This window comes from Microcebus murinus, chromosome 1, assembly GCF_040939455.1.
Source record: "Microcebus murinus isolate Inina chromosome 1, M.murinus_Inina_mat1.0, whole genome shotgun sequence".
NCBI lineage: Eukaryota > Metazoa > Chordata > Mammalia > Primates > Cheirogaleidae > Microcebus > Microcebus murinus.
The window spans coordinates 50,063,511-50,091,266 of NC_134104.1; the positions used below are offsets into that span (position 1 = coordinate 50,063,511).

General features: G+C 33.7%; 1 protein-coding gene across 2 annotated transcripts in view; it reads left to right on the forward strand.

Annotated features, from left to right (window-relative positions):
* ALCAM (activated leukocyte cell adhesion molecule) overlaps positions 1-27,756 on the forward strand; it is a 183,270-nt gene that overhangs the window by 51,401 nt on the left and 104,113 nt on the right. The window lies entirely within an intron of this gene.

Genomic DNA, 27,756 nt, shown 5'->3' on the forward strand with positions numbered 1-27,756 from the left:
AAATTGGATTATTAACATTTTAAGCATCTAGAATATGTCCGAATTGGACTTTGGATCTCCGAGCAAAAATACCATGATATTCTTAAGCTCACTCAGAATTCAGTAAGATTTAGATCCAATCCCTAGACATCATAACTGGGCAATGATAATTATTTGTATTTTTGTTTACTTTAGGATTAATGGAAAATGGAACTGGCAAACAAAGTTCAAGAGTGTATGTCATTGTATGTTTTCAAAAGAGATTTTCCTTGGGGACAATAACTGACCTTGGATACGTTAGAGGAGATCTGGCCAATGTAAAGTTACCACTCATTGCAAATGCCAAATGTAAATTAGCATATACATGTATTTTTCCCCTGGACATTATAAATATGGCTACAATTGCCACTGACTGCCCATAATAAGGAAACAAACAATCATTAGAAATAAGTTTTAAACTTGTTTTTTAATTAAATAAAAACACAACTTAAAATGTAGGCAGTCTTATACTTTATACACAACAATCCTTGTGGGGAGACATGGAAATTCTACTGTCTTCTCTGGTGTCAGGTGGGATTGTTCTGTCCTAGGAGGAGGATCCTTAAGAAATAGGGAAAGCAGGGGAAAAAGTATATTTTTTTCTTATTGTCACCATTGACCCCCTTTCCAAGAACCTACTCTAGTTCTTAGTAATTCCTTGCATGGTGGGAAAAAAGAGAGAAAGCAAATGCAGGAGGAAGAGAGTATATGAAGACAGGGAAGCAAGGGTAACGAGGAGGACAGAATGAGAATCAAAGGTAATCCTTACCACCCCTTTACTAAAGGACTCACATTGGCTGTGCACCTCCTTTCCCTGGCAAGTTTCAGCTGCCTCTACCCCAATGTGTCTTTCTTTCATCTGTAATAAAGAGGTAGAAGGGAAGGGAAGAGGAACAGCTGGAAGGTGAAGAAAAGATAGGGGGCTAGAGGAGAAGGGTAAACTCTCAATTTAGATTTTCTTAAAAGTCCCATGACTGCCACTTCTTCCTTTTGTCCACACTGGTTCACCTCAGAAGGCTGAAGATTGCCTTTAAGTGGGGAAGAAAAGAAAAGGGAATCTGGGCACAGAATGCTCTACTGTCCTTTAGTATCCACTGTTCTTCACCTATTTCCCCTGTCTTGTCTGACACCTCGCCTAGACCCTGGGCTTTTACCCCTATGCATCCAATAGCCCCTATATGAGCTTCACAGTGTTCTTCACTTTGTAAAATGTAAGCAGAGTCTGGGTGTCTTTGAGGGTTTTGAGCAGGGAGAGTCCATAGAGCTTCTCAGATCTTTAGATATACCCTGGACTTAACATAATCTAATTCCTCTGTGCTTTGTAATGCTCTTCCTCGGCTTCATCAACCCTTTCCTTGCTTACATAGGCTCTTCTGAAAACTTAACCATCAGGTGCATGAAGTTCTTTCCATTTAAAAATGCCTACTAATGCCTACTAATGATATACAAAGAAAGTTTCCAGATAAATTATTTCAAGATTGGAAGCAACCTATAATACTCATTAAAATAAAATAGTAGGGAAATCAAATGCTAAATTGAGATTACATATATTTTCCCCTACACACAAAGAATTTGAAAAAGAAAAAAAATTAAATTCTTCATTTGTAATCTTGAAGCATACAAACTAAATATTTGAATGCCTACAAAGGGCTGGTGTCCTGTGTGTTCTTGGGACCACACTACTCATGTCCCTTGTACATTCCCCATGACTGAGTAAATATTAACAATCTTAAAATTAGAAGCTTAGGGGTTTTGACCTAAATATTTTCCAGGGTTAAAAGGCCCTTCTGACAGAACAGTGATCCTCATAAGGTTTAACGAAGCCAGAAACAATAAAGTCTAAAAAGAAAATCATGCATTATCAAGAGTTTTCTTTCTACTTTTCATTGTAATTTTCACCCTTATTTCTATGAACCACTGATTTGAAAAGATTTTTCTAAAAGTTCATCTTTCTAAGATATTGGAATATTCTTGTTTTCTGGCACAGGAGAAGATTACTTGAGTACCCTATAAATATTTTTAAGATATTATAAAAAATGAATATATAATAGATAAATACTAGGAAAATATACAAACACCATTGTTTAATTTTCTGCTAATCTCAATAATGAGGAAATTAGATATTGAACAAATTTCAAGGAATAGACATTATAGGATAGACTTCTAGTAAGTATTTCAGAATTAGTACTTTTAAAAGGTATTTCAAGGAACATTGTGTTTAAATATCCCTTAATAAGTCCACTATTTGTCTTTTGTGAAGAAACACGGTAGATGTCGTGTGGACCATCATGCAAAGCAAAAGTAGAGTAATACTACTAGTGTCTGAAATAGTGAATCAAAACAAACTAAAAAATTCCAGGCATGGAATAGCACCTGTAATCCCAGGTACTCTGGAGTCTGAAGAGAAATTGCTTGAGTCCAGGAGTTTGAGGCTGCAGTGAGCTGTGATTGTGCCACTGCACTTCAGTCTGGGAGACAGAGGGAAACTTCATCTCTAAAACAACAAAAGCAACCTAAAAGTTGTGGTTAAATGTCATTGTGAGTGTATACAGGAAAACAAGGTGGTGCTACATGCACTGGAGTTGGTCACCAGGCTGGAATTGGTATAAATAAGCCCTTAAGAAAGAAAGAAATGAATTTTTAATCTTTATGACTTGGTAGCTTAAATTTTTCCATTTATCTTCCATATAACCTTCACACTGAACACAAAAGAAACACTCTCAATGAATTTGTGTTAATATTCTGGTTTATTAAAAAATTAAACTTAATATCATCCATTAAAACCTATGGTTAGAATTTATAATCTATGTTTTCATATCATGCCTTGGTTGAGATAATAAACAAACCAACATTTTAAATTGTTTAAAACTATAATTCTGTCTGCAAAAAAACCCCTCTATTTTGCTTTTTAAAACTTAATATTAGGCTTCAACCATACTTTCTGCCATCCTTCTTTTGGTTGCCACATCAGTAGAGTCAGAATAAAAGTATCTGCCCAAAGCAAATATACTGCAGTTCACTGTCAAACAGAGATTCCCAAGAAACCAAACAGAAAAGGAATAAAAATGAGAGGCATGTTTTATTAAATGTCTTCTACACCTGCTTCCTTTATCTTTTACCAAAGCCTGTTGGATATCCTGAATTTTTTTAAGCCACTACTTAAGCTATAACCTAACAGTTATTTTGTAACTGCATTGAACATTTCTTTCATATATTAAATTATTAAAGATAATGGCATAGTATAAAAAAAGTAATGTTCCATGTGCAGGGGATCTCCATGAAAGCTTTTCAGCTGAAGAAAGGTTATAGTTGCTAAGCAGATTGGTTATGTATTAAGCTAGCACAGTAAACGAAAAGAGTATTTAAACAGCTGGTGTCTCTCTGACCCTGCCATTAATCTTCTCTAGAGAGAGTGTGACAAGAAGTGATATTTAACAATAATTTTAGGAAATGTAAATGAGAACCAATTGATTATGCAATTTGCATTTTATTTTCAAAATTATATTAAAATAGCATTCAACTATTCATTTAAAAGCATTTTAGAATTAAAATTAATTGTTTTCACCTATAAAATTTATTTTATTTTTCAGAATGAGATGATCTTTGTTTATTATTGATCTACATTCATTTAGCAATCTGTTAAAATTCATTTCTAAACAGTACTGCTTGGGAAATTGAAAATTTTTGAATTTTTAAAGCTGTGCTTGCAAGTTCAAGTGAATTTAATTAGGTAATGAAAGTTAAAATGCACAAATCAATGATATATATACAAAAAAGTTGTGTTTAACCAATTCTATACTACTTTAAATCTATGCAGTAGACAATGATATATTTAACACATACTTTATTTACACATATTTTCAAAGACACTCTATGCTTAAATAAATATTTAATTTTAGAATATTTTAAAATTTATAGAAAAGTTGTAAAACTAGTAGAGTTTCCTATTATTAACCAGTTTCCTTTATTAATAACATCTTACATCTGTGATACATTTGTCACAATTAATGAGCCAATATTGATACATTATTATCAATTAAAATGTATACATTTTTTTCAGATTTTCTTAGTTTTTACCTTATGTCATTTTACCAGGACATTTGGATACCACATTATATTTAGTTATCCTGTCTCTTTAATTTATTTTTGACTGTGACTTTACATTTTTTATCATCTTGACCATTTGAGGAGTTAATTTGTCTGATTTTTTCTCATGATGATATTGGGATTAGAGTTTTAGAGTTTTTAGAGGAAAACTACAGAGGCAAAATGCTATTCTCATCATATTATATCAAAAGTACATACAATCAACATGATTTAATACTGTTGATGTTAACCTTGATCACCTGGCTAAGTTGGTGCTTGTTATGTTTCTCCATTGTGAAGTTACTCTTTTTTCCCATTGTGAAGTTTCTCCATTGTGAAGTTACTCTATTTTCATTTCTGTGGTCTTTTACAGGATGTCACTATGCAAAACTCACCCATAAGGATGCCTCATATTTCAGAAGCTGTGCTTTCCAGCAAGTGAATATTTATGCTCTGCCTCCTTGAGCATGGGGTATCTACTTAAAGTATTTAAAATTACTCTACCTGGGAGATTTACCTATTTTCTTCTTTTTAAAAATTTATCTAATCATTTATTTCTGTCAGTATGGATTCATGGATATTTATTTTATACTTCAGGTTATAATCCATTACTACTACTTTGTTGATCATGTTGCTCAAATAACTCCAAACATTATCTTTTGAACTACTTACTTATATTTGGAAATTCCCAACACAATGCTAGAACCATAGTAGATTTTACTGGTAACTTGATGTGAACCTAAATGTATTAATATGCTCACGGGCTATTTTCTAATTAAGACGTAAGAAATGCACTTTAGTAAGATGCACTTGATCTCTAATTGCAGATCTCCACATATACCTTTAGAAAGAAAAAAATGAAAGGAGACATAATATGTACCTTAGTAGATGTTGCCACAGTAATATGGCATTATATACAACAACCAAACATAGCGGCGAACAACAATAAACATTTATTTAGCTCATGAGTCTGTGGAAACCACAGATCTGGGCTAAGTTTGGCTGGATTTGGATTTGGACTCACTCATATGTGTATATGACAGTGTGAGCTGGTGGGACACTAGTCAGAGGGAGTCAGCTGGAGCTAGTGATGCCTCAAAAGGCATAACTGGAACAAGCCAGTCCTGGTCCATGATTGCCTCTTATCACAAAGAGGTACAGCCTGAGCATGTTCTCATGGTGACAGCCAATGGTAAGAGTGTGCAGACTTGTATAAGTTCTTTCTTAAAGCCTCTTGTATCATATCATTCCAGTGGCCAATACAAGGCATAAGGTGAGCTCAAATTCAAGAAGTGGGGAAGTTGTGCCTCATTAGTGAGAGAACTGCAAAGTCACATGGCAAATGTAGTATCTATAAGAAAGAGTAAAGAATAGGGACCATTAAAGCAATCAATCTACCATGCATAACTGTGCAAGGGAAAATGTCTAAGCTCTTATGGGTGTGTGTTTATTGTTTTTGAAATAAGCTTTCACTCTGTTTTTGTTATGAATTATGACAGTGAGTGGAAGTGCAGCATTATCATTAACTATGTCATATTTCAGAAGCTATTCTTTCTAAACTGACTACCAAATCATTTAAAAGTGTAAGATAGTAATTTACTTTTCAATTCTGCACACATCTTAGATTATAATGAAATCTTATTGAACAAATGCCTTTTAACAGGGATATGTTTCCAATATGAATGAGGATTCATGCAGCAAAACTAGAAGTGTAATAATGAACATGTCTGTAAAATGAAAAAAATCAGATAAGCCTATAAATCTCTTCCATGTACATTTATGCCAGAATTAGACATATGAATAATCTATTCTTAGAGAATATTCCATAAAGCATAAACTCTTAGTTATAATGAGGTCTCCATGGAAATGCTCTTTCAAATAGAGTTATTGACAATTGTAAAATATACAACATGCAAATTTATTGTTTTAGAGTTTGTTTAAATTAAGCCTTTAAGAATTGATACATATCAAATTCTCATTTTATCTGTAAAAAATGCAAATAAAATAAACTAAAATAAGTCATTTTTTCTTAAAGCATTTGAAAATAGATGTATGAGAAATAATTAAACATAAACTTCAATATTTATATCTCATCTTCTAAATTTAGTCCTGAAAAAAACAGTTTATATTACACTTATCATAAAAAGCTGCTTATGTTTGAGTTAGCACTTTTCAGTGAGAAGGGTTTGAGCTTCAGATCTAGGGAGATCTGGATAGAAATCCTGATTTGCTCTTTTGTAAAATTGTCTTGGAAGTTTTTTTTTAACCTCTGTGGACCTTAATTTCCTTATCTGTAAAAAGGAAGCAATATATCTATCTCATATTGTTTTTAATGAGAGTTAAAAGTTATATAAAATGTCAAATTTAGCACAGTGCTTCGCACATAACAGGATCCTTACTAATATTTTGATATCGCTGCCTTCAAATATATATACTTTTACATTACTTACTTAACACCTTATTTCCAGTAGTTGTCTTTTGCATACTAGAATGCAAAATGCATATTAGAAGGAAAATGTACTGCTGAGTCTGAGCAAAATAAATGACTGGCACAAACCAGTATATTATTACAATGATTTATATACACTCTTGTTCTAATCATATTCTCTTAGACTGAATAGAGGCACACATTAACCAGCTTGATATAACCAATTTTCCCACCTAATATTAACATTAAAAAGATTTTCAAGTATATTAAGCTGGAGAATTTTGTTCAGAACACTTGAAGAAATGGCCACATAAGAAAAGCAAACAAGATTGCAAATATTAAACTTTAGTTTAAATGTCACTTGTTTCTCCTTTTAGAGACAATGAAAACTCTTGCTTATAGCTATAATAATCAGGCTACAATGTGAGATAAACATCTAAGAACAGTTTTTAATTTAATTCTTCTGCTATTGCCAGGTGTTTGTCAAAAGATATCCTACATGGTGCCAAGTCCTTGATGCTGAAGTTAGTAAAGGAGAAACAGGCCGAATCGTTAAATCAATGTTCAGTGTGCAGTTTTCCAATCAGAACTTTCCTTGGTTCAAGTAAATATGCTGGTAATCCAGCCAAAAGTATTTTACTACAAGATCCTGAATACCGTGTTGCATAGAATCCATGAGTAAGAGTTATGTTCAAGCCAACAAATTTTTCCTTTACTTCTTTGGGATGATGCTAAATAGCTAAATAGCACTTAGCTTTGCTTCTATCACCTGAAGAAATATATGCACACTCCCAGACAAGCTGACATACTGAACACTGGATTATAGACGGTGTATTTAAGTCTTGTGATGGACATCCAGTGAGCTGGTCAGAGTGAATCTCCCAATTAAAGCATTTATCCCACTGCAAAGAAGTACTTCTGAATCTGTGGCCAGGAAGAAGACTGGTTAAGAACAACTTAGGTATTTCTTTATACTCCCATTTCCATCCCCCCAAAATCACTTAATTCATTGTCCAACCAAGGAGGAATATATGGAAAGGTCTTAATTATAAGACCGTCTGGTCTGAAAACATAAGACTAAAATGCCCTTGAGATTAAGAATTCCTTATGATTCATAAGAACTTTAAAATCTTGTCTATTCTCCCCATGAAGTGCCATTTTAAAGTTCTTGGTATTTATGGAATTAATTATGTTTTGCATTAACATAAACCCTTTCATGTGAGGACTTCAAAGCACTTTTATTTGTCACATGTTATGGTTGTTTAGTATGACTATAAATTGTTTTTGTGATTAATTTGGAGGGAGAAAACATTAAGAAAAGCAAGGATAATTTTGGGAAAAACTTTCAAATACATAAGATTTAATCTCAACTAATTGTCTTAGTTTTCTATAGCCTATGGTAAATTACAATGAATGTGCTATGTGCTTGCACTTAAAATTTAGCTTTGCTAACATCTGTTTCTTTTAAATTAGATTTTAACTTAAAAAGGCTTGTCCTTATTTCAAAAATATATTACAGAGAATAATTTCCCTCAGATTTTGAGTTTCCTACACTAAAAATCTTATATATTAATATATGTAAATATATTCTACATTGGCCTTTTTATCCTCTTGGGTAATTACTAAAGTAATTCATAGACCTGTTCTTACTGGTAAGTAGGGATAAATTAAATTTGTCAGGACACTAAAGTAGCATTAGATAAATTATTCTCCATTGACCTAAAAGAGAGTTAATTCTGTAGAAATGAAGTAGTTTATGTCTTAACTCTTGTTTAAATTCATATTGGAATTTTGAGGGTACCCATGAAATCATTATTTCATGAGCTTTTGTTTAGTAGAGCACACATGAAATTTCTTGTCATTCCTCCCAGTGATAATGCATGTATGTAGAAACTGTGAACCGGTTTTCTGCCTGCAAATGGAATTCTAAACTTAAAATTTAAATTCTTATGTATGTGATTTAAAAGCAAGTCTTTAAAAAGAAGTTATAGTGTGAAAATAAGTAAAATCATAGTATTCTTTGCTGTACTATATAGTGTTTGCCTCTGTAGTGATCTGGCATTGGGTAAGTCCCTAACTTTTTCAACTGTAAAATGAAGTCTTGAATGTTAATGATTCCTAAGGTCATTTTATGCTTCTATGAGATTTAATAAATTGTAACTCTTTCTAAAATATGGATTGTTTACCAAAAAATGATTAATTATAACTTACTTCAGTTCTACAGTCAGCGGTGCTGAAACAACCAGTGACAAGACACAGAAGGAAAATCATATCTCCTAGAGTTGTTAACAGCAAAATAAATGGCACTCTTTCTCCTTCTGAATTTTAATCTGAGTAAATAGAAAGAGGGGACACAAACACTGTTGGACGTTTCTGAGTTGGCTATCACCGTTTTTCTCCCACTGTTATCAGATTACTAAATGTCCACATGGTGTTTCTCATTTCTATTAACACTGTATATAGGGACATAAGTAATTGACAGAATGGTATTGGAGGGTGTGTTATGACTCTTTCAGTAGCAAGTAACAGGAATCTATCTCAAACCGTTATATAAAAATGAAATTTATTGGGTCACATAAGTTCCAATTACGAGTTAGGACTGGCAGTAGGCCTGGAATCCAGGCTTTTATGATGCCAAGAAACACATCATGCCATTGTTTGGCTTGGTTTTCCATTGTTTTGACTTTGTTTGAACAATTTCTTGACATGGTGTTTTATGATGGCAGGTATTATAATTCACTCGCTTGGCAACTTTAGTATAAGTAGCTTCTTTTAAAAAATTATTTCAAGCAAAAGTTCTTTAACTGAGTCTCCTTGGCCTGAGGTAGCTCACATGCCCATCTGAACCAATTAAATGGATCAATGGGATGGACTCTGCCTATTGCCCAAATCAAGTATGTGCTCATCTCCTGAGCTTGGCAGAGTTGGGGATGGCGATGAGGTCAACCTGGCTGTACCGCACAGGTTGATTACTGGGGAAGTGTGATGACACAATGACAACCGGGTTGCTGTTCCCAGAAGGGTGAAGGACTGCTGGATTGGCACAAGCAGTAGATATCCACTCCAAAAGAGAGCCAAAGAGGAAGAAAAGGAGAGTCAGAAAGAGAAGTATCATTCTTTCAACAACTATATTTTAAATGTTACTATGTGTCCTTTATGCTGAAGACAGAAATGAACAAAATAGACCAAAAAAAAAAAATCTCTGTCCTTGTGTAGCTTAGTCTGATGGGAGATACAGAGTATGTGCTGACCTCCGGCAGAATATTGGTGTAATATACTTCATGATATGGGAATTATGTGGATTCAAATTTGTTTCTGACTGTATTTGCTTGATTAGTTTATTTCTTACTTCCAAGGATGCTCAAGTTGCTAAGGATTTTTGTTTTATTCTCCTTACAACTAATTATTGCTTATAACAGTTATAAATCTCTGAAAATATCACTACAGAATTTTTACCTATATCATATAGGTAATATTTGCTTATTTTTTATTAGTAGAAAAGATTAATTATTTTATATACCTTTTAGAGAACTCTTCAGCTATTTTTATAAGCCTTTCCCAATTTCTGAAATATTAAGTGTTTCTATGGTAATACTATGACTTTATGGCAGAAATAAGATTAGTTTGATTTTCCTATACCCTCTACCCTTCCTTCACCTCCCCAGACTATATACTGAGGCAAGGAAAATTTTAAAAGATTATTCCTTAGTATTCCTGATATTACCTAGGATGATTTTTTTCTCCTTTTCTGAAATAAAAAAAAACAAAATGATTTAAAAAAAAATCCTAGGTGCTTTGTAAAGGAAATGCTGGCTAGTTCATAAATTTTAAAACATTAGGATATTTCATCCACACTAGTTAATAAGGAAGAAAAGCTTAATGCATAAAGACATTCTGATTAATTCAACTATATTACATGAACCCTTTGGTACGTAGCCGGTAGGCAAATCTAATTAGCAGTAATATTTAAAGGACTGCTGTCCTAAAAGGTATATCATCTTCATGAAATAATAGGTTCTTCCTGGATTTGATTTTACATTTTTTTCCTCGAAAAGAAGAAAAAGGATGTAAATTAATGTGGAAAAGCTTTTCTCTTAAAATCTACTGCAAAATTCATTGCAATGGTAGTAAACTCCTTTTTATTATTTTTTTATTTTTTGTTTTATTTTAGTGTATTATGAGGGTACAAGTGTTAAGGTTACTTATATTGCCCATGTCCCCCTCCCCCCTCAAGTAAGAGCTTCAAGCATGTCCATCCCCCAAACGTTGCACGTCTTACTCATTGTGGTTGTATACACCCTTTTAAATGATGAATGAATAGAAAACATCATATGTAAACTATTCTATACAAATTAGAAGCAACTTATTTTTATAGTTGCAAATATTAAGAGATTCCCAAACTCTCATGTTTAATAGTAGGAAATATATGCTTTTATCAGTCTTAAATTTAGGGCACATTTGAATTTTAAAGGAAAAAGTGCAGCCTAAACTCAAAACTTATTTGTAAATAAATAGATCTGCAAAACAACCCCTCCTTTAATGTAAATTCAACTTGAAAGCATGAATTTGCCCTTTGCTGCCCATCATATTATATGATAATTGCAACATAGGTGAAAGTGTGCACAGCCTTAAACAGTGAGTAGTCAAAGATTGGAAGCAGATACTATGGCTTTCAAGTGGCTAATGGCTAGAGGAATGAGTTAGGAAGTTAGGATAAATGGCAGGGGAGTTGCATTTCTCAGTAGTCTGGAGCCAAAGAATTTTAGAATTATTAATTCACAGTGGGAAGTGTAAGCAGGTCTCTGAGTTTCTATTTAATTATTTAAATTATAAACATATATTGAATACAAAGTCTCCTAGTGGTGATAATACAGACTATATTGAAATCCCACAGCAGTCATTATTTGAATGGCTTGTGCAATTGATGTGCCTCAGTTTTGTTATAAAGTAAGGATGGAAAATGAAACAAAGCAAACATTTTATATGTTGATATTTTTTCATATATAGAAACCATATGGCATGCTCCTGCTACATGGTAACTGCTAAACAAATTATAGTTACTATGATATGGATAAAGAAATTGCCTAATTCTAAAACGAGCTTGTGATCAGTTGGGAAAAAAAGTCACAGTAAATAATACAAATGAATGGAACAGGGGATGTGAAGAATTTGGGATCAGTGTGCAATTGTAAAGTTCTTGCATTCTCAAATGGCAAATTGAAGCAAATGTTGCTCTGGAATCTAAAAGGTCAGGTGCGCTGAGATCAGGATACAAGCATTCAGAGAGCAGAACAAATCCAAAGCCAAGGCAGAGTGAATAACTTCTACAGCCTATTTTATATTTCTGAAGGAGTCTTTCCAGACTGAAGGTCAGGACAAAAAGTATAGTCATTTCACAGAGAGCAGAATCCCTGTGGCTGCAGAGCCTGTTGTATTTGTTGTGGTGGTTGTTACAGTCATTATTGTTGTTGATATTTGACTATAGTTTAAGAGGATAAGGGTGCTTATGGAGATATTTTCTTTTCCACTCTGTATTATAAAAAATAAGGCTATTAACTGTAAATAAATAAATTAGCGTATAAATTATTTATTATATAATTTAATTTAACTATTTATTAAATAATTGTCACGTTATTTACCATAATAATATAAATTATCATTCTAATGTTACAATCTATTTTTCTTAAATCACATGTGCTATCTTTGTGCATAACAGTGATTCTCTTTGATTTTGAGGGCTTTTTAAAATAAAATTGTGTGAAAATTTCTAGCAGAAATTGGTGAACAGTTTGCCTTCTTTTTGTTAGTTTTTTCTTTACTTTTTTCATTCTGATACATCAACATAAGAAAATGCATATCAATAATTGCTGTTTTAAAAGTAAAATAAGAAATGTAAAAAGAAATTAAAGTTTCCATGAGTGAAAGCTAATGAAAGTAACATAAATTAGAATAACACTAGATTGCCTTAAATAGATAACACCAGTTCTTCTAATTCTTTTTCCAAAAAAGATGGAAAGAAATAAATGAATAACAATAAATTACATTTTAGTTTTTAACACTTAAAAGTTTTAACACTAAAGTCAAATATTTTCTTAATATTTTCTAATCGTAAGGTTTATATGACATTTTGTATTCTGAAAAGAAAATGATTTTATTTCATCATCTTTGCAGTAAACTTTTTAATTTTTAAAGATTATTTAGATGCACAGTATTATTTCTTTTCTATAGGAAAAACATTAGTTATGCACCATCCATTTGACCATGACCATGCATTAGTTATGCACCATCCATATGTGAAGGCCACTTAGTATTTACCAGGAGCTGTACTAATCAATAAACACTAAAGTGTTCAGGCTAAAATTCTTGATATAAAGAGAAGACAAACTCAGAACTAGAGAAAGCACCTTAGGGTAGTTTAGTTGGGTAGATAGGAAGGACTAGCAGCTGAGTCAAATGGGGACAGGGAAGTCAGAACAAGAAATAGGAAGGGAAAGCTCCTCCTAGGAGATATCATTTGTTGAACAATTTTAAAGTTAAGAGCAAAATATGTATTGATTATTTACTGCCCATTCTAGAGTAGCACAGAGAGTCTTTTGAGATTTATTTTATTTTGCCTAAATTTTGAGGTTGTGATGAAATAGGAGGAAGGAGATGAGTTGGGAGAAAACTTCCCCAGTTATAACTTCTCAAACACAAAAGCTGGAGAGTATCTCTGTTACAGCCCTGCCTCAGGACTAAGCTCAGGGGCCTGCAAATGGGAAACTTTCAATTAAAAAAAAAGTTAGTGTAGTGCGTGGCAGTCTTTAAAGGGTTGCTGAGTTTTCCTGACCTCTTATCTCCAACACACCCTAGGGAAGACATTAGCAAAGAGCAACAGGTCCACCACCTCTTGTTACTAATCAAGATCCATTTATGTTAATAATCCCCCTTTTAAAAGCAAGTCAGACAGGAAATTTAAGTAGATTCACACCTCTATATAAATTACCTTCATCAGATAACCAAACAAATTGTTTTTCTTGTTATGCTATCTCTAATCTTCTGCCTGAGGATATTTTTTTCAGGCAGTGGAGGACAGTTGTGAGTTTCTTTGGGAGTCCTGACCCTTCAGGTCTTGGGGAACCTGCTCAGGGAATCAGAATGAGGGCAGTAAAACAAGAAAGAAAGGTGAAGGTAAAGCAGGAAGAAATCACTGAAAAGAAACTTGCTCTGATTTTTATTTTTACCTAGGGTATTTGTGTGAGTTAGAACATCCTTTCAAGAACATTTACTGTAAGTTGCTAATGCCTAAGCTAATGTAAAATAATAAACCTGACTTTATGACTTGGTCCTGCACATCAATCATAATCACTTGGTTATGAACAGAGCATTTGCCAAAGACCCATGACACATGTGACAAAACAAGAATAAAAGAAAATATGTAAGTTCTTAATATATGACTTTTCTTGTGGGTTCATAATTTATTTCTTTTAACTCTGAACCAAGTAATTGATTCAGTTTTTCATGTTTCTACATCATATCTAACCATGGTAACGAAATGGTCTCAACAGTGCAGTTGCTACCATGGCTGCAGTTTCAGGGTCAGTGTCTATGGCAATGCATTGAATCAGCTTTCTGCTCCCATTTTTACAACAGGAAGGAATGACTAGATGAGAACATTGCCACTTTATTCATTATGGATAGCTCATTAGTTCCCTTGTCAACTTTCCTTTGCTTTTAATCAACTGAAAGAAAAGGCTTCACAGATTTTCAGTGGGAAACATATGGAGCTCATCAGTAATGTGTGAACTTATATTTAAAGGTGCTGCTGACCTTGAGTATGCATCCTTCCCAAGTTGCCTTTTGTAAATCCTGTGATCAATACATGAAATACTGTTCCATTCCCTTCATGACTCACCTTCAACTGTCTGTTTTTCCCACATATTATCTAAGCTTCTGTGAAACATTTTTCCCCCTGTAATGGGCTCCGATCCTCTTTATAAGTTTCATAAAAGAAGGGTTTAGAATTTCCCCTCTAAATTGAGATAGTACTATAAAAGAATGAGTTGACAAGATTGGTATTTTAAGAAATTCAGCTCTACTTAAATATATAAATGAATGCTGCATCTTTCCAAGGAGTCACCCTGAGTAGCAATACATTTATTCCAAAAATATTACCTTTGCATATAGGTTATTGCTGCTGTTCCTTTGAAATTACAACCTATTTTTGAGCTTTAAAATACAATCTATTATCAGCTTTAAAATAATAACCAAGAGTATTTAACACACATCACTGCATTTTCTTTTTTTTTTTTTTTTCTGTATTATATTGGTAAATTTACTGGGAAGATTAAAAGATTGGAGATGGTTTGCTGCTGGGTTTGAGACTAGATGAGATTTTATATTATTAAATGGGATTAGAATGTGACCAGAACCAATCTAGCTTGGGCCTTTATATCTCTTCTTGTCCCTCAGGTTTGAGGCATTATGGCACTCTTAGGGCCCTCCTACCTCTTAGAGACACTATGGGCTTAAGTATTAATAGAATGAATTTTATTATTTTTAAAATGTATTATGGCACTGCAGGATGTTGGCCAAGGGAATTTTTATAGCTATTTATTCTACTTTAAGTGAATAATAAAGATACCTTTTCACTTTGTTCCATAGGATAAGTGAGAAAAATATCAAATATTTGATAGCAAAAGATTTAAAAAGGAGAGAGAGAGAGAGAGAGAGAGGGTTACTCTTACAAAAATGAGTAAATTCCAACTTTTCAAATTGGAAGAGGCACTTAATATATCAAAATGTATCTTTATATGAGGTAGAAATTACAGTTTAATAAAATATGATTCTTTCAACTTTAAAGATTTTTTTCTTAGTCCTATTTGAGTGCATTCTCTCTAAGACATCAAGTTTTTCATTAACACATTATATGTATTATTTGGAAACTGAAACATTATCTGTTTAATCTCTGATTCTCACATGAGGGGTAGCATATGTCCCAAGGAGCTAAATTACGATCCTTAGCAGCATTTTACTCAAACTGCATTTCTACCTCCCCGACTTCCTCCAGATCCTGATATACCTTCTCCCTGGTCTCTCCAATTCCACGGTGTTGAAAACCAAATATGCAATGTGAAGTGTGTCTGAGTGGAGTATGTTATGCAAGTGAGCCTTCTAGAAGCTGAAAAAATATTGAGAAACAATGAATTAAATCATAGCTATCTAAAAGACATTGAGTATTAATAAGAATTATACAATAGAATTTAATATTAAAAAACATAATGAGGGTTTTTTTCTAAAATAACAGATTTTTTAAACCGGGAAAAAATATCCATTTTAAAATGGTTTCTTTTGAAAGTATAATAAAATATAAATGTAGGCCTATCTTAAACACTGGAAAAATGTAAAACTAAATTTCTTTGCTATTTAAAAAGATGCAGACAGGTTTCAAATAGTTCTGCATATAAACTTGCTGACATGCATAATTTCAGATCAGGCTAGTTATAGCTTTCATTCTTTGAATTAAATTCAAAACTCTCTTACTTTCACAGTATTAGAGAGGTGAATCAAACACGTCTTTAATGCCACTTTTATTCAATCCATCCATACCCAATTTTGGAGGACTGCTGTCACAATGCCAAAAAACACAGACTGAACTTTTAATAATGTTTCTGATATGATAAAGAAAGTCTGAGGTAATTTTATAGCACAGTCTAAGTGCTGAACTCATGCTATACCTTTCAAATAAAAGTAAAGCATCTCTAGTTTCTTAAAGGTCCCTTTTAAAGAATTACTGTTAGCATAGCATGGTATGTCCGTCATAGAGTAAGAAATGTCACTTTTTATAATGCATTCAAAATGGAGTTTTTTGTGTCATTTTACAGTGGTACTGCAATATATTTTTTATAAATAAGCAAAAATATTGACCAAACATAATATAAAATCAATTCAGAAGGCTTAAAACACATCCTAAAATTTTTTCCAAAGATGAAAACAATTTAAAATGTTATGACTATTTAAATCAGAGCCCTCTAGTCTGTAAAGTGATTGTCTTCACAGTTAGGGTAGCTTATATATGCCTTTAGAGAATATTCATGTTATTTATCTCCCCATTCTTTCATATATTTTTTAAACTAAGCAATTAGTTAAACAATCATTGATACAATTTTATATGATAATAAATCATGACACCAACTTGAGTTGTCTTAACGAATCTAAACAGTGACTTTTCCTGTGAGAATATTGAAAGCATCTCAAGAAAGAAATTATATACATATGTTTATATATATATATATATATATATATATGTTTAGTGGCTCATACATTCCAAGTATATCTGGAGATAATCAACAGTTTATTTGATGTATAATATATAAAACAAATCATGTAAGTGAAGTTCATTTATCTTAGTCTACAAGATAATAATGGTATTTATAATGAGCTTAAAGAACGACAGTAAAATTGGAGAAATTAATATTGAAGACTTCAAATGAATTGAGTTGTTCTACCATATGATTTCCGAATATTCAGATGTATATGATTTCTAAATATTCAGATTATTACTGGTTAACTAATAAATGAACAAGTAATTACCAAGAAAACAATTTCATTTACAATAGCTACCAAAAAATTGTAAAATAATTGGAATAAACTTAACCAAAGAGGTGAAAGATCTCTATACTGAAAGTTTATGCTGAAATTATAAAACACTGATTAAAAAGTTGAAGACACAAATAAATGGAAAGATATTCCATGTTCATGAATTGGGATAATTAATATTTTCAAAATATACATGATAAAAGATATTTACAGATTCAATGCCATTCCTCTCAAAACACCATTAGGTTCTATTTGTTACAGAACCTCTGAATTAGGTTCTGTGATAGTCCTCACAAAAACAGAAAAAAAATCCTAAAATTTGTATGAAACGACAAAACACCTCAAGTAGCCAAAGAAATCTTCAGCATAAAGAAAAAAGCTAGAGCATCACACTATCAGACTTGAAAATATACTACAAAGCTACAGTAACCAAAATAGGAGGGTACTGGAATTAAAATAACCAATGGAACACAATAGAGAACACATAAATAAATCCATAAACTTACAGCCAACTGATTTTGACAAAAGTGCGAAGTACACACAATGAAAAAAGGACAGTCCCTTCAATAAATGGTGCTGGGAAAACTTGATATCCATCTGCAGGAGAATAAAGCTAGATTTCCTATCTCTTACCATGGATAAAAATCAACTCAAAATGAAATAAAGACTTTAAAGTAAGATCAGAAACAATAAAAATACTAAAAGAAAACATAGGAGAAATTCTTTATAATGGTCTCATCAAAGATTTTTTTGGATAAGACACCAAAGCATAGGCAACAAAAGAAAAATTAGAAAAAATGCGATTATAACAATCTAAAATTTTCTGCATAGCAAAGCATATAATCAATAGAGTGAAAAAACAACAGAATGGGAGAAAATACTTGCAAACTATGTGTCTGACAAAGAGTCAATAAGGAACTCAAACAACTCAATAGCAAAAAAATAAATAACTTGATGAGATAAATGGGCAAAAATCCCTGAATAGACATTTCTCAGAAGCCATACAAATGGCCAATGAAAATGCTCAACATCACTAATCACATGGAAATGTGACTCAAAACTGCAATGAGATGTCACTTCATGCCAGTTATAATGGCTATCATCAAAAAGACAAAAGATAACAAATGCTGACACAGATGTGGAGAAAGGGGAACTCCTTATATGCTATTGGTAGAAATGTGAATTAATATAGCTAATACGAAACAGTATGGAAGTTCCTCAAAAAATTAAAAATAGAACTACCATATGATTCAGCAATCCCATTACTGGGTATACCGTGTTTCCTCGAAAATGAGACAGGGTCTTATATTTATTTTTCCTCAAGAAGACACCCTAGGGTTTATTTTTAGTGGATGTGTTATTTTCCCCTCAAAGCCTCAGCTTGCAGCACACACAGGATGCCCGGGACCTGACAGGGGAAGCCGACCTTGTTGGTGGGGCTGCCTGCACCTTTCTGGTCACCTCTGGGATAGTAGCTTTCATGATGGGGCAGATGAGAAAGGCTGATCCTCTTCTTTACTGCTTCCCAATGAAATGCATGGGTTGTGCAGATACGCTGCGTAGCCACGCCCATCACTAGGTCTTATTTTTGGGGTAGGGCTTATATTGCGCAAATGCTTAGAAATCCGGCCAGGGCTTATTTTATGGGTAGGTCTTATTTTCGAGGAAACACGGTATATCCAAAGGAAATGAAATCAGTATATCAGAAAGACAGCTGCACTTTCATGTTTATTACAGCTCTGTTCACAATAGCCAAGATATGGAATCAACCTAGGTCTTCTTCAACAACCTGAATGGATAAAGAAAATGTGCTGTGTGGTATACATACACAGTGGAATACTATCCAGCCATAAAAAAGAATGAAATTCTGTCACTTACAGCAACATGGATGATCCTGGAGGACATTATGTTGACTGGAATAAGTCAGGCACAGAAGGACACTGCATGATCTCCTTCCTATGTGGAACCAAAAAAGTTGATCTCATAGAAGTAGAGAGTAGAATGGTAGTTACCAGAGACGGGGAAGGGGGAAGGTTGAGGAGAAATTGCTCAACAGGTACAAAATTTCAATTAGAAAGAATAATTTCTGTTGTTCTATTACACAGTGGAGCGACTATGTTTAACAATATTGTATTGTGTTATATATTTCAAAATGGCTAGAAGACAGAATTTTGAATGTTCTCTCTACAAAAGAATGCTAAATGTATGAGGTGATAGATATTCTAAATACCCTGATTTATATTTTACACAATGTATACATGTATCAAAACGTCACACTGCACCCCATAAATATGCACTATTATTATGTATCAATTAAAAACAAAATAAACAAATAATCTTGTGATGCTAATATAGAGCTATCTATGTTTCTTGAAATGTAAAGAATACTATAAACTACATGTTACCCTTTTAAATTTAAAACATGTTAAAAATTAAAATCAGTATATCCTAGAAGCTAAAATAATATTTAGAAGAATTAGATAAGAAGGAAAAATGAAAACAAATAGTACTTTAGCAGGAGTGGATTTCAGAATTTTAAAAAGACTATATTTTTAAAGGTAAATCATTTCCTATTCTATTAAAATGGAGAAACATTTATGTTTGTAGTTTTTAAAATATACTTTTGAAAACTATAGTATGTTTTTGCGAAGTGCTTTGCTTTTATCAATGTTGGTGTTGACAGTGGAATGAGGTTCAGTCTTCCTTCATGATATTGTTATCAATATACACATGAATAGAATGAAAGGCTTCATTTATTTTTCATATTCTAATGTTCTAAGGAGTAGACCAAAGAATATGAACAGGAAGATATTAAATGTTTGGTAATTCCAACTATGTTGTTTTCATATAGATCATTAGATTTCTGCAATTGGATGTGTTTTACACGAACTTATGAATCCTTGATGTATAGACGACTTCACCACCAACAAAAACGTTGGGATTGTAGATTGTGGAGATTTTTTTTTAGAAGAGCAATTAGTTATTTGAAGTTCATCTGAAGCTGAACTGTAAATATTTTAGTAAAGAAGTCCTGAGATCATTTTGGTTTCAACTTAGAGGCCTGCTTTGTCTATTCAATTTAAACCAATTTTCTTACATAAATTTTTACCACATTTCCATCTTTATAAAAGCTTTATGATAAACTTTTATATACTGAAAGAAATAATTTGTAAAACATTGCAGAGTATAAGAGTATTGGCCAATTAGTGACTGATCTGAAATTCTTTTAGGTTAAAATTTTTTAAGCTAAAAGAAAAAAAATTAAATTCCTTTAAGCTAAAAGAAAAATGTCACTTGCATTTTTTAGTCTCCATTAAGGAAAAAAAAAGCACTCTAGTAATCTTCTGAATCTCTTTTAAGCCAACAGCTCTATAACATCTTGCCTCTACACGTGATACTGCCTTTTTAGCCAATTCCAACTTAGAGTGATGAGTAACCATGGCTCCATCCAATTTTCCACATGACATCCATGGCAGCAGAGGTATTAATGGGACCTCTCTCCTGGAGAGCTGTCCCTTAGGTAGAGCTTAAAATTCTGTAAGAGTCACTGACACATGAATCCAATCAGGGCTCTGCATTAGGACTAAAAGCTGCCAGGGTTCACATGCTGACAAGGCAATGTTTCTTATCTCTGGGATTGGATGCCCTTCCCCCACAAAGCTCTGCTCCTCCAGGCTGGCAGGGATCTCGCCTCTGGACAAGGGGGTGACAGACCCCCTTTGATGATGAGCATCCACAGACACAGAGAGCAGACTCTTGCTATTCATTGAGCTGCACAGCTGTGGCAACTGGATCTTACCCGGATGTCAACACTGGGGGCAGGGCTTCACTTTGGGCAAAAAGGAAGACAGTTTGAGTACAAATGAACTGCTTTAGACTCTTTGAATTTATCTTTCCCCAGATGTCATGAGATTTAAGATCCGCCCTTTATTTTACTGAAACTTTATATTTGTAAAGTGGCTATCTTTGTAGGTTCACACGAAAAAAACAATAACTATGTTTTCATACCGCAAAAGATATATTTGCCTAACTCCATATGAATACCTTGATGGATCTTTGGCGTGTTCTCTCTTATTAAACCGGGTTCTGTATAAAGTAGTTTCTTGATGATTCATCTTCAGTATTGTATGCTCTGCTTAACCACAAGTTGTGCAGGATGACAATTTATTGATTCAGTGGATTTTTTCACCTTTCTGTTCGCAAAACATTTTCATAGTTAATGAATAAGCTGTTAAAATCTTGAAGGATTGTGGGGGGAGGGGGGGAAGGGCATTTATTGAAACCTTAAAATCTGTACCCCTATAATATACTGAAATAAAAAAAAAAAAGAAAAAAAAATCTTGAAGGAATACAGGCATGTTCTCCAGGCATTTTTAGAGTGACACGAAAGAGAATCTATAGCAGGTAGCTATTTCCGGCTATGCAAAACTGAAAACACACATAAAGAGTTAACTCAACTGTATAAATGAATATGCTAATCAGTGCATAATTTATCTCTGAAGAAACATATTTATTGTGTCTGCTATTTGATTAGATGGCCTCAATGTTCAATTAATCAGTTACCTTTCAATATCATTCCTGAGAGCTGCTTAATTAATCTGTTGCACTACAATCCTATTCATTCTCGCCATCCCTCTCCTTGTTTCAAATGACAAAACCCAGGAACTGTGCCACATAAAGACTTTATGTCAATGTCAAGTGAAGGTTGATAAGTGGCTGGCTTCTTTTTCTTTATTAGGTTAATCAAACCAATCAGCCTTACAGGATTTACATGTGTCAGAAAATTTTAATGGGTTGAAACTAATGAGAAATAGAGGAGAAAAACCACCAAAAGAATGGTGGCACAGTTTATATACCTCAACAACAATATCCTACTTTCATTAAGCAGATTGTTTTCTCTTCTTTTTCCAAATGATAAATTTAAAATGTACTGCTAATTAAACTCAAACTAGTCTATTATGGTATACTGCCACATCCCTTATTAACAAGTGAAGCATGATAGGTACCTGTGTCTTTGAATCAAAAAGTATGTTATACGTTTACTACCTTCTGGGCACTGTTTATTTCTTCTCTAAATGATGTTATTTCGATAACAGTTCCATGAACATTTACCAGTTTGAAGGTACTCTGTACAATAACATAGAGTAGGCTCTCCAAGAAATGGTTGAGAAACACTACTAATTAAACCACAGGTTCATAGACTCTTTCTCTTCTTATCTGTTTCCTGAGCTTAGAATCTCTCTTCTCTTTCCTTCCTTTTTTTTTTTTTAATTATTATTATTGACTGAGACACCCTATTATTCCTCAGTATTACTCCCCTTTGCTCTCCAGAAGCTGAGACATTTTGGTAGAAGTTGCAGCCAGATCTCATACTATCTCCTTTTCCTTCTTAATGTCCTAGGGCAACTTTCATGTCCCAGCACGACCTTACACAGACACACATGGCATCCTAACAGGGGTTTAAAATACTTTGAGTCAATCGTTTGTTATCCCAAAAATCTTCTAAAATAAAATGCCCATGAAAGCATAAGGTAGTGTTTCATTAATTGTATAGGTGTGATAAACTGATTTGAGAAAACTAGTAGTAATACTAATAATATTCATATACTTGAGCACTTTTAATTTGCCAGGAACAACTTTAAATCTGATGTATTTATTATTTTGTTTAATCTTATCTTCAAATGTCCCTATGTGCTATTATTTTACTTATTACATAGAATAAGGAAACTGAGGCACTGGGAAATTAAAGAACTTGCTCGAGAGGACATACCCTCTTAAAAAGGAGATAAGATTATATTTATAATTTTTGAAAATATAATTTTTTGAAAACTCTAGCAGGTTTTTTCTTTCTTCCTCCTCCTCCTCCTCTTCTTCTTTTTGTAGAGGCAGAGTCTCGCTTTGTTGCCCAAGCTGCTTACTGCAGCCTTGAACCCCAGCCTCAAGCAATGCTCCTGCTTCAGCCTCCCAAGCAGCTGGGGCTATAGGCATGCACCACTACACCAGATGATTTTTTTTTTTTTTTTTTTGTAGAGACATGGTCTCACTATGTTGTGCCCAGGCTGACCTCAAACTCCTGGCCTCAAGCAATCCTCTCACCTTTTTCACGAAAATGTACAAAATTAACCATTTAAAAATCATCGGCGTATTCAAAAGTGTTTTCCTATATAGAACATACAAAGTTTAAACTTTTCTTAATGACTTGGGGTGATCATCATGAATATTGATTACACATTGATGCTCTCGGGGGCTACTTGCCATGGTTGGAAATAATGTTACTATCTCTGGGACTGTCCCCATTCTCCAGAAGAGTTATTCATTTATATTTTGCTTATTCATTTATATATTTGCTTATATGAATACATATTCATATATATTTTGCTTATATATATATTTTGCTTATATATATTTTGCTTATGCATTTATATTTTGCATTATATTTTGCTAAAGGATGTCATGTTCCTTAAAAAATAAATCTTAAAAAACATTTAAATAATGTTAAGAAAATGAGGAAATCAGGACACAAATTAAGTAAAACCAATAAGATGAGTCTGGGGGTAATATTATTACATAAGTGTGTTATGGGTGCTGTCCATTTGGTGGAGGAAGGCACATGTGACTAGCAGTGCCCCCAGAACAGGGAGATATCAGATGTGCTGCAAATGTCCATGTTCGAAGGTACAGAAGAATCAGAACTATTTCTGGTACTAAGCAGAATTCCCCAGTGTCTTCTCAGCTTCCAGCTCTGTGTTCTGCCTGGAATGTCCTTTCACCACTCCTCACTTGGCTCACTCTTCCTGTTTGAACACTACTCAGAAATCTCTCATCGATTTCCTGAGTGACATTGTTAGGTGCTTCTCCTCTGTTGTGCTGTCATTTGAGACATATTACCATCATTGCACTTATGACTTTGCATTATAATTATTTGCTTAGTTCTCTTTTTTCTCCATGGTTTTTAAAGCTCCTTAATGACAGTGGCTGTGCTTTATTCATCCTTGTATCTCCCAAACCTAGCATGATATCTGGAAAATTATAGATAATCAATACATATAACTTGGATGGATGAAAGGGTATTTATTGGTAATGTGCTGGAAACCTCCTAAACAACATGCTCATTATAAATATTAAAAAACTAGTTTCTTAGAGCTATTTTTGTAGCCTTTCTTACTGTACACTCAGTTTAGGAAAAAAAAAAACAAAAAAACACTGTTATAGTTGAACCAACACAGTGCAACCCAACACCTGCAATTAGAGGACTCATTCAATCCAGAGATACAGAAGGATAAATGGACTGCAAATGATTATAAGACTTTAGGAAGTTATTATTTCAACAAAATGCTTGATATATGTTAAACAATAATGAGCTCAGTGTTACTTTAATGTATGTTGAGGAAAGTGATTCGAAGTTGCTCCTTTAAGCGTGGAACCATGTACTTTACCATCAGTGGAACTGAGTATACCATTGACTTTTGTAAGGTAAGCCAGGCATATACATTTACATGTGCCAAGAGAGTATCCTATTCCAGCATGTAGAGAAATGTTAAATGTCATTAATCATGCCAGAAATAAAGATTTCCCTTGTTGGTTGTTTTTGTTTTTATCTCTTTCTTTGATTAAGCTATTAGATATCCCTTCTTACTACTCTCTGAATACTTACCTACTCAAAAATTTAAGCTTTTACTATAGGTTGGATTGACAAACTAGATAGTTAAGCTTATTTTAAAATTATCTAAATAAAAATTGTGTACCTTATACAGGTACCTGAGAACATTCTCATGAGTTTTTACTCACATAATAATTAATTAAGGTGGATATTAAACCCCCTTTTCTTCCTGGAATCCTTATCCTTATGGAGGGCACCACCAGCTACTCAATTATCCAAACTACAAATCTGAAAACAATCTTTAGTTTGAGCTCTCTCTTACCACTCCATAACTAGTCGCACAACAAGCTACATCATTCTACCTCTGGCGAAGCTCTGCTCCAGTTTTTTAATTATCTCTTTATTTGGGGACTCATATTATCTTACATGGAATATTGCAGGAACACCCTGTCTTGTCTCTCTACCATTAGTCTCAACCCTTCCAATCCAGCCTTTACACACTCACCTCTTGGAGACTTTTCCTAAATGCAAATCCTTCTATAAATACCTCATGTCTTTAGAATAGAAGCTAAATTTCTTATTCACTCAATTATTCATTCAAGTTTGTAATATCTGTTATGTTTCAGGTACTGTGCTGAGTGCTACTAACACACACAAAAGTTTTCTAGGACTATGTCTCTTCCCTGCTTCATGTCCTAGCTTCCCCCAATCAGATCCTGTGGGAACAGTTATCATGTTTGTAGAGAACTGCAAACTCTTCCAGCATGTAGAATGTTTTCTCACACTTCCAAATCTCTCCATATTCTTAGTGCTTCAGCATGAAATACTCTTCTCACCTCACTCTTCTAGACTCATCTGCTTCTCTGTAAAGACTTTCTTGTCACTCCTGCCTATGCTTGAGCAGAGGTAGAAACTTTCCTTTTGGTGGTCATATAGCCATGTTGTATGTACTTAGAAGATAATTTTAACCATGGTATTTGTGACTATTTGTCCTTGAACTATTTTCTTAATAGGTGTTTATCTGGTGTCATTGACAAATAGTGGAGGTCAGTTAATGTCTACTGAAGAAATTACTGATTTATCCCCTGCCTGCTTTAGGTGGGCAGTAAATTGATGGCACAGGCATGGTCTAAGCCTTATTGTATGTCATGCTTATTTGTAAAATTGCCTTCTACTTTCCCTTCTAATTAGATGGCAAGCCCCTGAAGGTTAGGGAGTTATCTTCTGATTGATATCTAGTAGAAGGCTTTGCCTGTAGTAAGTACTCAATCCATAAGTGTTGAGTTGAATTTTGAAAGCACTCCAACAAATTTCGCTTTAGTTTGTTTGAACTTCCAAAATGATTACTTCATTCCTGTGTGATCCTTAAAGGTGTATAAAGAAGGAATTGAAGAACTTCCTAGGGAAATCATTTTCCTCTTAGTTCCTGTGCATCTCTGGCTTCTTACCCACTCTGACTTATCATCAGGCTTGGATAGAGAAGGGATACAAATGGTGGGAGAAAAAGCGGTACCAGGCAATGGAAGCTCCAGACAAACAAAAAGGAAATTGTACTTTCTGATGGCAGAAAGGAACAGAAAAAAAATATTGGAAACATTAATTCAAGAAGCATCTTGGGTGAGGGGAAGCAGAATTAGAACAGTGTTGGGGGAAGGAAGCAGTCAAAGTGAGGCAGGTTTGACAGTGTGGGGAAGATACTCTCTCTGGTATGACTAATTGAGAATTGATTGAGCATGCAGAAAGGTTATGTTTTATTAAGGGAAACCTTTTTTCCCTTTTGTCATTATGAAATCCGCTCTTCTGCAGATGTTATTCCCTTCCCATACTAAACCCTCATTAATTTATAATTCACCACATTGCTTTAAAAGTGCTGCACAGATTTCCTGTTTCTCTCACATGTAGTGCTTCTAATAGAGAAAGTCAAGTAGGATATAGGTTGAAACGCTGCTTGTCTTGAGGGCTGGGTGCCAGACTTGCTGGTGCCAAAACATTTCACCATCTCTTAGATCATTGTAAATGTTTCAAAGTGTGATTTTGCAGGCTCCATGAAAGTGAATTTGGGCTCTAAAACTACTCTTTCATTATGGACTGTAAATTGTCTCTGGTTTTTGAAATGTGGAGTCAAAGCGGAATGGTCTCCTGGTAGGGCTCTGTTAATTTTGAAGACAAGGACTCTTATAGAGGGGCACACTTTCATCAGATGCAGATTCTGAGAGCAGAGGCAATAGAAATGGAGAGAACGAAATGAATACTCCCTACCTGCATCCAAATTGTACTCTCTGTAAATTTGGCAGAGCTTGGAAATAGTTGGATACAGAGATGTAGAAAAAGAAGTCAAAATGGCTTTTCAATTTTTAATTGCCCGATACACCACTAGCGAAGATAGGAATTAAAGAGGGAGTAGTTTTCACATTCCTTTTCATTGAATTCCACTTTACTCATCTACGGGAAACAGGAGGATAGACTGACAATTTAGATAGATATTTTAAAATTCAAATATCTTCAATATAAATAGTTACATAAGAGATATATAGATGGAGGCCTCAGGTCTTTTTAGAAACTTCAAGTAAATTGCAGTGTGTGTGTGTGTGTGTGTGTGTGTGTGTGTGTGTGTGTGTGTGTATGTTAAAGGGGAGGAATTACTATGGAATATCATGCAAGGGTTAAAATCTCACATATCCCACAGGTTCCAGACAAAGAACATAAATAAATAAAGCAAGCCAGGTGGGGACCGATAGGATTATGCGCCTAAAGGAGCAGTAGCTATTCAGCTCTAGTTGACTGCTGCCAAATAAGAATGAAGGCCCAGTTTGATCAAATTTTGTATTTTTCCAAAAGAAAATAAGTAACTGTATTTTTATTCACTTAATTACACTTGAATATCTACAACTAACTAAAAATGGAGATTTTGTGATGGTCAAATGAAACGCATATATAGAACAAATTAAACCCTACAGGCTACAAGTTTGAGACTTGTGATTTAGAGTCTTATTGGGGGGAAAAAAAGACATGTAACATGTTAAGAAATATAGGAGTAGTATTAGCC